The sequence below is a fragment of the Cupressus sempervirens genome, chromosome 7, assembly GCF_028749045.1.
Source record: "Cupressus sempervirens isolate cs-2001-9-10 chromosome 7, ASM2874904v1, whole genome shotgun sequence".
Classification (NCBI taxonomy): Eukaryota; Viridiplantae; Streptophyta; class Pinopsida; order Cupressales; family Cupressaceae; genus Cupressus; species Cupressus sempervirens.
The window spans coordinates 56882827-56896399 of NC_143124.1; positions in this window are offsets into that span (position 1 = coordinate 56882827).

Consider the following 13573-nt stretch of genomic DNA (forward strand, 5'->3'; position numbering starts at 1 on the left):
TTTGTGAGTGAGGTTTGTGGTGAGCTAAAACCACTTAAGTGTGAAGTTTGTGTTGATTTTGAAACTACTTGTGTGATGTTTGTGAAGTTGTTGATCAGTTTGAAACTACTTCAAAATTGCATCGGTTAGTGGTAAACTGTGAAAACACAAAAGTGACTGTGATATAGGGGAAACAATGTGAATGGTGATACTTGATAACTGATTGTAAATGGGTACATAACAAGACATAGACTAGGATCCATCGATTCTAGATTATGGAGGGATCTTTAAACAAAATCTGATAATTGATTTATGGGGGATGTTAACTGTGATAAATTAATTATCCCAACTACTGTTGGCATAGACGAGAAGACTCTACAAAGCAATGAAAAACATGGCAGCCACCTAGTCATCTTTGCCAACCATACTCATAAAATCGTACCTACTCTTTGAACTAGAGTATTATGTAGATTTATGATGAGTTTGATTATAAATAGAATAAATTGGATTTGTAATCAGCAGACCCCATTTTAGATTTCTCATTTCGACTGATTTCTCCAGTGCTTGTTTTATTTTTTAATAGAAAGGATTGTGCCCTTAATCGTTGAAGGGAAATGAGTCACCTAGTCTTTTCTCTTCCGCATCAAGAAAAACATGTATTCCTAACTCCGACAGAGTATTGTAAAGGTCAAGAGCCAGAGTTTCTTTGACATCAGGGCCCTGTGGTTGGTGAAAACATCAAACAATCTTTATGACTCATCTACTTTTCTCCATTTTCGTGGAGGTTCCATCGTGTTCTTCGTATCATGGGTGAGATAAGGATGAGGATGCCATTGGATAATGCTGAACAAGTGTAAGAAAAACGGATTTGTTGGCGCAGGCCGAGATTGGGTCGAGTAAACATAAATACAGAGGCTTTTTAAAAGTAGGTAATGTAGATCGAACGTGTTAAAATAGGCCGGCAGCGACAACGACCATACAAATAAATGGTATTTCGGTTTAAATAATCGATGTAATTATCCTGCCGCCCACATCAAAAAGTTGATCAATTTCTTTAGCTGGTGATGCGTCCGTTGCAGCTGGGCTTGAAATCCCGTCCTCACCTTCCTCGCAAGTACAGGCATTAGTTATTTTAAATTCTGTTGCTTTTCTTCGGGATTAACACAAAGGATCAAAATAAAAAGCAATTTCTCATATGGAGCAGAGCATAGGTACAATGAGGGATTCCATATCGATTTCGAGATTTTGGGTGTCATCTCCACATCAGAGATAAATAAAGAAAACCTCATTACCCTCACCAGGAATACTGTAGATATCTTGATAATGTGCTAATATCTAAAACGAGTATGTGAAAGCGTATGTTCCCATTGTGTCTCAAACACGTATATTTTCCCATTAATACATATAATTATAATCTACTTTGGTTTTGACGATTTATCCAACAATAAAGATACTTAACGTAATTGCATCGCTGGAACAGAATGTAGCCAAATGGTTAAAAATAGCTCTTCAAAACGCCGTCAACTTTGTCTCATTTTTCCAGTTATATAAATCCAAATAGTTTCTGGATTTATATAAAAATAGACACGAGTCACACGCAGAATATACTTTCATTTGACAGATTTAGGGGCATTCCGAGCATTGAACTCGGGACCTCTCCCTAAGCGAGAATCATACCACCAGACCAAATGCCCTGGCTTATGCCTTTTGTGATTTATAAGGCTACAGAATCTGTCTAGAATGACGGATCTACCAAAACTAAACTATAATTTATGTGATATGATGGTTTTTCAAAAAAGTTGTAATTTTTGTTTTGGAAGTTTTTATATTTAATAGGGATGGTCATTGGAGACCTTTCTAATGGCTATTTCCATGTACACCGTCCCAACAAGAATACCACTCAGAAGACTAGCGACAATGCAAACTACAGATCCTAAAATGGAGGAAAGCCATACCGAATTCAATTAATACTATTAGCACTACAAAGTATCACTCTACCAGTTAAGTGGAGATCACTATGGGTCAGGAATAATGGAAGGTATTCGTTAAGAATAATAATGCCAATTGCAGTCATTCCACCACCGCAGTATATGCATATACTTTTAACAGTCTTTAAGGATAAAAGCTCAAAAATAATGTTCATACCCAAGGTCTCCTTTTGAACTCTCTGAATACAAATTTTGTACCTTTGAAATCAACATTCTAAGATTTAAACTTTGCCAATATCACTTTTACGTAGGTCGTGCTCGTGATCCGGATATTACAAACTGTGAATGATATCAGATGTTTATAACAACTTGGCGGATGAGAAATAGGAAGCGGTTCCTATTGAGGCCAACATTTCTCATATTAACTAAAACAATTGTCGTCATCTTTGCTACACTACTTGCACTACTACATGGTTCGCTCCGGCAGAACACCATGTATATTTTATTGACCTTGCGTAAGATCTATTTTCTACTATATAATGTCATATTATGTGGAATTAAAAAAAATAAAAACTTTTTAGTTGACTATTCAACCTTCTAAGTAATTAAACTATAAACAAGATTATCAATTAGTTATTCATATTTTTATTCAAAATCAAAGATAAACAATATTTTTTATTAATTAAGCAATTACAATATTAATTCGATGATATTGACCTACACATCATACATCCATGACATAATAGCAAGAACCATATGCTTGGTTGTACAAAGTACCAATATATGCATCAAATGATTAATTACATCAATGATATAATTTTATATATTACATCACTTGAACAGTTTTTAAAACAAGTTGCTTCCAACATGTGGTTGTTTGCAAGTCCTAGTCTCCTCAGCCATCAAACAACATTCATCCAACATCTGAGACAGGCATGTGGCCAAGCACTTTTACCATGCTAAACATGGAGTGTTTAGCTCCCCAAGGTCCTTGACATGAAGAATGTTCGAACCCTAGCACAAGAAGCCTAGCAATTTGGAACAAGAGGATTGGATGGATTCGGTATAGCTGCGAAACGTACTACTTTCCATATATTTCTAATAGCCTAATCACGAAATATAGTAGGGAAAAATAAAAGCAACTAGCATATCTATACACATGCAGTATAAAATAACAATATATCTACTCATATCGGTTGAATGATATAATAACATATCTACACATGTATGTAGTAATATAAGCAGCTTTGGCTCAAACATATCGAGAGCTAAATTTAGCTAATAGTAGAAACAAAACATATCATATCCATTCGAATAGAGCTAGTAGATAGAAAGAAATAAAACATTATGTATCCATTTCTATCTTTCCCAATTAATGCATTTCACCCATCCCATGAAGGCGTAAAAGAAATGCTTAGGACAACGATAATGAAATAACTGTAGTATATCTCAGAGAATGTACTCAACTACATTCAACATAATAGTAATAATTCATGAATGTACTCAACTATATTCATCATAAAAAAATATTTCATGAATATAGAAACCTAGTATTTTAATCAATTTTAATGCACTGTCCCCACATAGGCATAATAAAAATATGTTTGCAAAGAAAAATAATGAATCTCAATACATACATTCAACAATATCTAGCATAGAGTTCATTCTATCTTGAAGTTCCTAGACTAAGAACAAGGAAAACCAAGGAATGCAGTAAGATTCGGAATTTATTATCAATTCCTAAACATACTAACATTCCATAACCATTGTGTACCCATATGCATCATACATGTTGTTTCCAATGAGCATTTGGATACAAAATAGATGAACACACAAGTTATAAATCTCAAAATATACTATAGCTAGTACATCCACATAACTAAACACATAGCAATGGCTTTTGAAACTATTGTCACAACCACGTACTTGTAAAGGATTGATTTCCAAAACTTGTAAATGAAGTTGACCAAAACTTTGAACTTACTATAGAGTATTTTGTGTTTGCTAAGATATTTTTGAATATGTTGTGCTCTTTCACATGCCACAAAGAAAATGTTTTCTAAATCTTAAAGGAAGAACAAGATATCAATTATTGGTAAATAGTTGTCTTTTCAAAGTTGAGATAAAATTATATACAATATTTTGATTGCACATTTTTAACTATATATTGTAATAAATCTTATCTAGTTCATTTTTTCACACCTAATAGGTTTTCATGACACTTGGCATCTCATGAAAACTATATCAGGTAATTTTTAAATTAAATTAAAGACCTTTTGAATTGCATGTTTCTTTTGTTTTATAAAAAAAAAGGTAGGATAATGGTCCCGAACCCAAGTAACAACATTTCCATACACCCTTTACTACTCTAGGCCATTATAACCAAGCAACAGAAAGGAAAACTCAAAGTTCAAACAACTTGACTACTACAAGAACAAAAATTAATCAAAAATCATCTAGTCTAAAGAGCAATGAAAATATCCATTCTAACTATACTAAAACCATTACTTAAACTATAGTAACTAGGAAATTTCAAAAAAGAATTCTTGCACCAAGAGAGTTGGGGATAAACCGCATACTTATAAGTATTAAGATCTTGTCTTGAAATCACATGCTTCTTTGTTGAATTTTTTGTTCTTAAATTTGGTTTTAAATGGTATAGGTTATACAAATAATTTGAATCAATAATATCATATCTTTTTTCCCTCCTATATATTCCATTACATGCAATCATGTACCAAATGTGTGGGTAGAAAATAATGCATGATTCATATTACCTACCTTTCAGATGTACACAATTACAGATGGCAAGATAACACACTAATAGATTTGAGAAATAATTTTAAAAATAGATGGAAGATCCAATAAATAACAAATGTGTGGAAATAATTGAGCAATTTTCTTAGATACTTAAAAATTGTGGGTCACAAATAAACACGAGAAACTCAACATTTGGTGGAAACATCCAATTCAAAGTGCAAGCAAATTTAATTATTCCAAAATTTTAAGGAGAATAATGATACAGATGTTGTTAATGATTTGTAATCCAAGATGAAGATCTATTTTTCTACTAATAGTTTCTTAGATGCAAAACATTCATGTTTTCCCTTCCCAAAAATGAGAATTGTGTTAAACTAGCATGCGAAGTTAAGCTGACATCTACAAAAACACAAGTTGAATAAGAATTTAATAAATTATTTAATGGTCAACCTACATGAGAAGAATTCAAGGAGACTACAAAAGAGGAATATGTCACTAAAGACATCTATGAGCAAAAATGTATGCAATTGGAATTTCTTTTGTAGAAGAAAGTCAACTTAGTTTTGGAGTATACCAGAACATTTAATGCAATCTCAACAAAACTTCACATCAAAGACTCAAAGAAACATAATTTTGTAGATATTGTAGCGTATTTCAAACCTAGAAGGAGTCCATTGATATATAAATAGTCTACAATGATGTCTTGTTTGCTTCAAAATTTGATGAAATTTTCAATACTACAATGGAAGGAATGATACATTTATAAGAAAAAGATTGAAAAGTGAAAATAGTAAATGATTAGGGAAATAATTTTTCAAATATTATTTTCTAGTTGACAATTAGGTTCCTCTCACAAGGAGTACAATGTAGGCCCATATTATTGTCACCGTATCTAGACTAGAAAACATATGGATGGTATCAATGACCATAAATTGACCTTTGCATTTTTTCCTTTTGCACTTCACTATTAGCATCATTAATCTTCATTTCCCATTTAATTTTTATATATTTTAGCACTTTGATAAAGTACATTAACTTTTTTGCAACATGTATCACACATCAACATCTTGACGAGCTTAGAAAACTTGGTAACCTTATGCATGAATTAGTCATAATAACAAATTCTCCCTTTCCAAGAATGTTATGCTTAGTGTTTAACTTTGATTTTTTTTTAAAGTTGCAATGAATATCCAATGCACTATATAGAATCTTCCTCTTTCGATAAGTTTACCTTGTTGCTAAAACTTTGATTCATCTCAACTTTAAACTAATTATGTTAACTTTGTTAGATTTTTGAACAACTTCACTTAGTAAAATGACCTATATAGTTGTTTATCCATGTTGGAATCAATACATATAACTTCATCAACTACATTTAGATTTTTGATAAAATTTGCCAGGTTTCCAAAATTGATGATAAATTAGTTGCAATTGTTTACTCTTTTAAAAAGGCCATATGTCAATGCTTAAATAAATTTTGGCAAGTTCAATACATATTTAGTAATTTTATAACTATATTAACCTCTTTAAATGTTCATAAAGTAGGAAATGTTGTCTATAGTGTTAATGAGTTGATCATATTAGTAACTTATTTTCACAACTTTTCATTAAGTCAATGATTAAACTTTTTTCTACAACTTTATACTACAGAACAAACTTTCTACAAAGTAATAGTTCAAACACATCTAGGATTTTAGTATTTTCCATAATTCTCTGGCAGTAATTAAGAGCATCTAAAGGGATTTTTACAATTTACAGCTAAAATGAAAATATCTTGCAATAGAAACATAGTTAATGTTTCAACCACTCATCCTTGCCAAGATCATATAACATTTTTTAAAATATAATTTTAGGGCTTACAATAGGCAACATAAAAATTCAACAAGATCAATCTTTCATTCATAATTTTGTAAATAGTATTTGATAATACTGATATGATCTCCATAGAGACATAGTGATCCAAATTATATGTGAGATAATATCTTTTTTCATATTTTTAAATAATTTTTCTATATCTTTTTGTTTGGGCTTTTCGGAGGTCTTTTACTAATATTTGAAGCTGAAACTATAATTGGTCCCTAAAACTAGATAGCTGAAGGCTTGTTGTTTTAGGAACTAAACTAGAATTTTAGTTCTTCTTTCCAATAGTTTAAGCGGTTTCAAATTTTGAGTTACGGGTCAAAAGTTATGACCCTAACAAGTTGGGTAATTAAACACCTAGTTTTGAATAAGTTTAGTTTAATTTGTTGTTTTTATTTTTTAGCCACATAAAAATTTCAAATTCATGTTTGGTGGTTATTGATATTCCATCATTGTATATATTCCTTCAATCTCAATCAATAAGATGACTTTTGGTTTGCATACAACTCTTTCGAGTCTTGCAAGATTTTCCAGAATTTGAACATTGGTATTGTAGGTAATCATTTCACAAGATATCGTGTTTGCAACCCACTTCATCAATTCAGATCACATAGGTGTGATAAGTCATATCTATTGTAAAGATTAACTTTATGTTAACTCATTTTTATGGATCTAGGTTTTCCTTAGTAAGTTTTGTATATGTAAATATCAATTGTCCAGTGATATATAGTTAATGTACGATTTTATATTGCCTTGATTTAGATAGGACATTCTATTTATTTCAAATAAAGAAAACTTATTTTTTATTTAATGTTCATAAACATTATCAAATAAAATTTGAAATGAAATTCTAATAATGAATAATAAATTGATTATAAACAAAACAAAAAAATAATTATGAATTAATGAGATCATAAATAACAAGTCTCATTGTTAATATAAATACTCAATAATAAAATTACAATAAAATTTTAATTTTGATAATAAGAACAATAGAATAATTTATCTATCACATCTTACTTATACCAATTTAGTTCTTTATCATAAAACATATTTAAATTTTGTATACAGATATTTATTATAATATTTTAATTTTTTTAAATAGTTCAAGTGCCTATAAAATTGTTTACGAAACCAATATAACTATGATAAGTAGGAGATCATTTCCACAGCTAGTAGAATTGTCATATGAATATCAGGATTTAACTGTGTGATTTTGAGTCAAACTCGATGACCCATATTTCATGAGTAGTGATTCAACATGAATCCATCTCTCGCGAGAATAAATGGAACACTTAGCACTCATTGGATCTAGGTGATGCTCATAGGGGTGAAGCACCGAGACTTCCTGGGAGGTCACCCATCCCAGTACTACTCCAGCCTGAGCGCGCTTAACTACGGAGTTTCCTCCATAGTTAAACCCAAAGCTTGAAACCTTCACCAAGTGTTGTGCCTTATGAACCATTCATTAGAAACCCTCTTAAGCTCACCGATTGATAAGTAGGAGATAATTTCCACAGATAGTCAAATTCTGATATGAATATCAAGATTTAACTATGTGTTTCTGAGTCAAACTCGATGACCCATATTTCATGAGTAATGATTCAACATGAATCCATCTCTCACGAGAATAAATGGAACACTTAGCACTCATTGGATCTAGGTCATGCTCACAGGGGTGAAAAACCAGGACTTCCCAAGAGGTCACCCATCCTAGTACTACTCCAGCCTGAGCGCGCTTAACTACGGAGTTTCCTCCATAGTTAAACCCAAAGCTTGCAACCCCATTTGCAAAACCTTCACCAAGTGTTGTGTCTTATGAACCATTCATTAGAAAGCCTCTTAAGCTCATCAATTGATAAGTAGGAGATAATTTCCACAGCTAGTCAAATTGTGATATGAATATCAGGATTTAACTATGTGATTTTGAGTCAAACTCGATGACCCATATTTAACGAGTAGTGATTCAACATGAATATATCTCTCATGAGAATAAATGGAACACTTAGCACTCATTGGATCTAGGTGATGCTCACAGGGGTGAAGCACCGGGACTTCTCACGAGGTCACCCATCCCAGTACTGCTCCAGCCTAAGCGCGCTTAACTACGAAGTTTCCTCCATAGTTAAACCCAAATCTTGCAACCCCATTTGCAAAACCTTCACCAAGTGTTGTGCCTTATGAACCATTCATTAGAAAGCCTCTTAAGCTCATCAATTGATAAGTAGGAGATAATTTCCATAGCTAGTCAAATTGTGATATGAATATCAGGATTTAACTGTGTGATTTTGAGTCAACCTCGATGACCCATATTTCATGAGTAGTGATTCAACATGAATCCATCTCTCACGAGAATAAATGGAACGCTTAGCACTCATTGGATCTAGGTGATGCTCACAGGGGTGAAGTACCAGGACTTCCCGAGAGGTCACCCATCCCAGTACTACTCCAGCCTGAGCGCGCTTAACTACGGAGTTTCCTTCATAGTTAAACCCAAAGCTTGCAACCCCATTTGCAAAACTTTCACCAAGTGTTGTGCCTTATGAACCATTCATTAGAAAGCCTCTTAAGCTCATCAATTGATAAGTAGGAGATAATTTCCACAGCTAGTCAAATTGTGATATGAATATCAGGATTTAACTGTGTGATTTTGAGTCAAACTCGATGACCCATATTTCATGAGTAGTGATTCAACATGAATCCATCTCTCACAAGAATAAATGGAACACTTAGCACTCATTGGATTTAGGTGATGCTCACAGGGGTGAAGCACCGGGACTTCCCAGGAGGTCACCCATCCCAATACTACTCCAGCCTGAGCGTGTTTAACTACGGAGTTTCCTCCATAGTTAAACCCAAAGCTTGCAACCCCATTTGCAAAACCTTCACCAAGTGTTTTGCATTATGAACCATTCATTAGAAAGCCTCTTAAGCTCATCAATTGATAAGTAGGAGATAATTTCCACAGCTAGTCAAATTGTGATATGAATATCAGGATTTAACTGTGTGATTTTGAGTCAAACTCGATGACCCATATTTCATGAGTAGTGATTCAACATGAATCCATCTCTCACGAGAATAAATGGAACACTTAGCACTCATTGGATCTAGGTGATGCTCACAGGGGTGAAGCACCGAGACTTCCCGGGAGGTCACCCATCCCAGTACTACTCCAGCCTGAGCGCACTTAACTACAAAGTTTCCTCCATAGTTAAACCCAAAGCTTGCAACCCCATTTGCAAAACCTTCACCAAGTGCTATGCCTTATGAACCATTCATTAGAAAGCTTCTTAAGCTCATCAATTGATAAGTAGGAGATAATTTCCACAGCTAGTCAAATTGTGATATGAATATCAGGATTTAACTGTGTGATTTTGAGTCAAACTCAATGACCCATATTTCATGAGTAGTGATTCAACATGAATCCATCTCTCACGAGAATAAATGGAACACTTAGCACTCATTGGATCTAGGTGATGCTCACATGGGTGAAGCACCAGGACTTCCCGGGAGGTCACCCATCCCAGTACTACTCAAGCCTGAGCGCGCTTAACTACGGAGTTTCCTTCATAGTTAAACCCAAAGCTTGCAACCCCATTTGCAAAACCTTCACAAAGTGTTGTGCCTTATGAACCATTCATTAGAAAGCATCTTAAGCCCATCAATTGATAAGTAGGAGATAATTTCCACAGCTAGTCAAATTGTGATATGAATATCAGGATTTAACTGTGTGATTTTGAGTCAAACTCGATGACCCATATTTCATGAGTAGTGATTCAACATGAATCCATCTCTCATGAGAATAAATGGAACACTTAGCACTCATTGGATTTAGGTGATGCTCACAGGGGTGAAGCACCGGGACTTCCCAGGAGGTCACCCATCCCAATACTACTCTAGCCTGAGCGCGCTTAACTACGGAGTTTCCTCCATAGTTAAACCCAAAGCTTGCAACCCCATTTGCAAAACCTTCACCAAGTGTTGTGCCTTACGAACCATTCATTAGAAAGCCTCTTAAGCTCATCAATTGATAAGTAGGAGATAATTTCCACCGCTAGTCAAATTGTGATATGAATATCAGGATTTAACTGTGTGATTTTGAGTCAAACTCGATGACCCATATTTCATGAGTAGTGATTCAACATGAATCCATCTCTCACGAGAATAAATGGAACACTTAGCACTCATTGGATCTAGGTGATGCTCACAGGGGTGAAGCACCAGGACTTCCCAGGAGGTCACCCATCCTAGTACTACTCCAGCCTGAGCGCACTTAACTACGAAGTTTCCTCCATAGTTAAACCCAAAGCTTGCAACCCCATTTACAAAACCTTCACCAAGTGTTGTGCCTTATGAACCATTCATTAGAAAGCTTCTTAAGCTCATCAATTGATAAGTAGGAGATAATTTCCACAGCTAGTCAAATTGTGATATGAATATCAGGATTTAACTGTGTGATTTTGAGTCAAACTCGATGACCCATATTTCATGAGTAGTGATTCAACATGAATCCATCTCTCACGAGAATAAATGGAACACTTAGCACTCATTGGATCTAGGTGATGCTCACAGGGGTGAAGCACCGGGACTTCCTGGGAGGTCACCCATCCCAGTACTACTCCAGCTTGAGCGCGCTTAACTATGGAGTTTCCTCCATAGTTAAACCCAAAGCTTGCAACCCCATTTGCAAAACCTTCACCAAGTGTTGTGCCTTCTGAACGATTCATTAGAAAGCCTCTTAAGCTCATCAATTGATAAGTAGGAGATAATTTGCACAGCTAGTCAAATTGTGATATGAATATCAGGATTTAACTGTGTGATTTTGAGTCAAACTTGATGACCCATATTTCATTAGTAGTGATTCAACATGAATCCATCTCTCACGAGAATAAATGGAACACTTAGCACTCATTGGATCTAGGTCATGCTCACAAGGGTGAAGCACCGAGACTTCTCGGGAGGTCACCCATCCCAGTACTACTCCAGCCTGAGCGCGCTTAACTACGAAGTTTCCTCCATAGTTTAAACCCAAAGCTTGCAACCCCATTTGTAAAACCTTCACCAAGTGTTGTGCCTTATGAACTATTCATTAGAATGCCTCTTAAGCTCATCAATTGATAAGTAGGAGATAATTTCCACAGCTAGTCAAATTGTGATATGAATATCAGGATTTAACTGTGTGATTTTGAGTCAAACTCGATGACCCATATTTCATGAGTAGTGATTCAACATGAATCCATCTCTCACGAGAATAAATGGAACACTTAGCACTCATTGGATCTAGGTGATGCTCACAGGGGTGAAGCACTGGGACTTTCCGGGAGGTCACCCATCCCAGTACTACTCCAGCCTGAGCGCGCTTAACTACGGAGTTTCCTCCATAGTTAAACCCAAACTTGCAACCCCATTTGCAAAACCTTCACCAAGTGTTGTGCCTTATGAACCATTCATTAGAAAGCCTCTTAAGCTCATCAATTGATAAATATGGGTCATCGAGTTTGACTCAAAATCACACAGTTAAATCCTGATATTCATATCACAATATAACTATGAATTAAGGAATATCACTTAGCTGTCCTATCCCTTCTTTGTAAAAGTGACATAATTCTCCACAAAGTTACTATGATTTCCATTTACTTCTCGTATAGCCTATCAATAATTGTGTGTAATACATTTTTCCATTCGAAATCTTCTTCTACGGTCACTGTCCACCCGTTCCTAAATCTCATTTCAGGACCCTTCAGAATCTCTCTAATTCGTTCCTTACGTTTTGAACACATCATACCGTGGTAAGGAATTGCAATAGTAACTATGCGGGTCCCTTGTGGGACACTATTTCTTTCTGGCTGACAACAATCATTCTGAAGAACCGGATCAAGTGGAAGGGGAGTTTGTCAAAATCCTCAAAAGGCTCGGGATGGAGAGGACGGGATTTTCTTTCAAAATCGTCGAGGCTCCAGATCGAATGGATGGGGATCGCTACCTAAATACTTACTTATCATCCAATACAGTATAAGGAAATCTTTCATGAAACTCACTTGCTCATCCGGCAATGAACAGGGGTTGTTTTTGAAATTCAGAACTAGAGATGGAGTCACTGTTTACAGAATGATCCAAATGCGTTTTTGAATTCAAACCCCTCAACGGCTTAGACAGGCGGGAATCTCTGGTGGCTTTTCTGCGGGAGTTAACTTTCACATTGTGGTTTAATGGATGCAGATCACTGCCAGAATTCTCATCCTGAAACGGATCCCTGCTGAAATGGGGACCTGGAGACGGATCGAATTCCGGGTCGAAATGACCAAAATTTCCATCCATATGCTGATCCGTAAGGAAATCCTCGATGGAAATGATGATCATGGTTGAGCTGGATGCAGGACTTTCACTGATGGAGTTGATTTTCTCAATAAGTACATCGATGTCAGAAAAGAAACAAGGATTTAAAGGTGACAGATCTCCACCGGCTGCTCTTCCAGCCACCAGAAGAAATTCTGACGGCAGCCTCTGCAATTACAAAAAGAAAAACCCGATTTTCATTTAGCAATGACGTATAGGAGCAATGTAAGAAAATCGAGGCAAAATAAATTTCGATGTTAACATTATAAAATTAAATTTCCTCTCATTTCGAAGCACAAAATAGTGTTTAGAGTCTTAGACGAGTACTTTCAACATAGAAATGCAATCCCATATTCTTGAATTGCTGCAGTATGATAATTGCATAGTTCCCAATCCATGAAGCTCATCAATGCCTTGTTTGGCGAACGGCTTGCCTAATCTGAGTCTTCCATGCTGGCATTCACTACAACTGGATCTCATTGTTTTGAGTTCTCTGCACCCTTCTATTCCGAGTTCCACAAGGATTTTTGGCAATGTTATGTTCCGCAACTTCTCACATCTAATAATTATGATATTATCAAGGCGAGTTTGGGATGCAAAACATGATAGTTCTTCAATTGCAGAAAAATCAGATATGGATACTTGTTTCAGATTTGGACGATCGAATGACTGGAAACAAGTGAGCTTCCCACATTCATGAATGCCAATCT